At 35.3% G+C, this 2,040-nt stretch overlaps 1 non-coding gene across 1 annotated transcript; it reads left to right on the top strand.

Moving 5' to 3' along the window:
• Nucleotides 1-218: 218 nt before the first annotated feature.
• LOC143656694 (U6 spliceosomal RNA) lies at nt 219-325 on the top strand. The gene has a single exon (XR_013162597.1). It is a non-coding gene; the product is annotated as a U6 spliceosomal RNA (small nuclear RNA).
• Nucleotides 326-2,040: the final 1,715 nt, after the last annotated feature.

Consider the following 2,040-nt stretch of genomic DNA (forward strand, 5'->3'; position numbering starts at 1 on the left):
GTCTGAGAAGATGATAATGTCAAACTACAAGCAAAAGGAAAATAAGTGTTTATTTTGTATTAATATATAAATCCATGTATCTAAACTGTTATCTACAGAAAATCTATAACTTCCGATTTTGTTCATGTCTGACTACATAATAAATTATGTAACTGTATATTCACATTGTCACATTGCCTCCTTTCCTTAGAGTTTGTATTGCCAAGAGAGTATGAACAGTGCTCGCTGCGGCAGCACATATACTAAAATTGGAATGATACAGAGAAGATTAGCATGGCCCCTGCGCAAGGATGACATGCAAATTCGTGAAGTGTTCCATATTTTTAATCTATTGCTAAATAAAGTTCATGTTAGTCTTCAAAAAAAAAAAAGAGAGGATGAACAGATAGTCAACTGGAATAAATGTTCTTTGTATCCTTAGTGCTGACCCAATGATCTGGTGTACACACCCATATACACTCATACACACACATTTAATAAGTGCAAATATATTTTTGTTGAATGAATGAATTACTCTCATTCCCTATTTCTCAAGAATCTATTAGTAGACCAGTCTAGGAATAATAAATATATCTGGGTTCAATTTTGCAAAGAAAAGATAATCTATTTTTCATACTGTATTTCTGCACGGAATTCTTGCCCTGCTTTATCTCATCTATACATAGCACACTGCACATATTGTATACATTCTCAGCATTTTTACACTAATTATATACTCATTATTTCAGTTCCACTATTTTTCTTTCCCAGGATCCTAAAATTTGGATGCCCAAATGGGAACAGATAAGAGTTTATTGTTGCTGCCCACAGTGTGTCCATGACCACAGGCACCTTCCTCCTGCAGATCCTTTCTTGTGTCTTCATTTTGGTCCCTGCCTGGAAGCATTCTTCAAGAGACTTACCCAAGGCATTTGTCACTTTGTCAGCTCACATCACTGTAGCTGTCTTTTATACTCCATGTATGTTTCTCTATGTATGGCCTTGCCCCACATCATAACTTGACAAATATTCTTTATTTTTGATTTTACTATCACCTTTCTCTTGAATTCTGCCCCACAAATAAATACATGAAGGAACAAAGACACAAAATAGCAGTACAAATAATGAGGAAATGGGAATTTTATACCCAATTTCTCTGACACAACCTCTATTAGGAGTTTGGAAATTGCATATCCACCTGCTTGTGGGCCTCTTCAATTAGATATCCTAAATTCAGCATGTCTAGAACTGAACATGTCATCTATCTCCTTAAACCTATTTCTACTACTTCTATAAAGAATTCACTCATTATCTTTATCACCATGGGAAATGTGATTCCTTTGTGCTAAGAGTTGATATGTTAGCAGCCAGCTGTAATATCTACTAAATAATATCTTATGAATAAAATTGTATTCACTTTGCACATAATAAAAGATATAATGTCATCTATTCTACTTCCCATAAAGTTTGAAAACAAATTGGAATCTTGCTTTGGTGAATGTCAGGAATCACCACATTGCATCATTATATAGGTGAAACCAAAAGCTAATCTTAATTACTAGGTTAGATTGCCTCTAAGAAACCTAGAAACAAAATTTGATTGAAAGTACTTTATGTGGAAACTGATTCCTAGAAGGATCTGTTAGGAGGTGGGGAAGTGTGTCAGAGAAGTGGAGGATAATTATTTTGATAAACTTAACTGGGATGCGAACCTAATACAGTCCACTGAGAAAATCTATAGAAACTGTGCCTTCGAATTTACTCAGTTGAAGGGCAGAAAGCCAGTATATTTTTAGAGGTTTAGTTTGGAGAATTAAGTCCCTGGCATATTAAGTCTGTTCCACACTGAAGATTCATCATGTTAGAAAATTTGAGAAAATCATCAGATAGATACTCAGGTCCTGGCACGAGACTAAGTCCTTCTCTGGAAACAACAAATGCAGAGATGTATGACTGAGTGATACGAGTAACCACTGAAAGTTCCTCCAGCTCTTTAAACCACTTATGCCCTCACGAATTCCCCATGATGCTATCACACATTCTTTAAAGTGATGGCTGTTT

Source organism: Tamandua tetradactyla, chromosome 14 (genome assembly GCF_023851605.1).
Source record: "Tamandua tetradactyla isolate mTamTet1 chromosome 14, mTamTet1.pri, whole genome shotgun sequence".
In the NCBI taxonomy this organism is placed as follows: domain Eukaryota; kingdom Metazoa; phylum Chordata; class Mammalia; order Pilosa; family Myrmecophagidae; genus Tamandua; species Tamandua tetradactyla.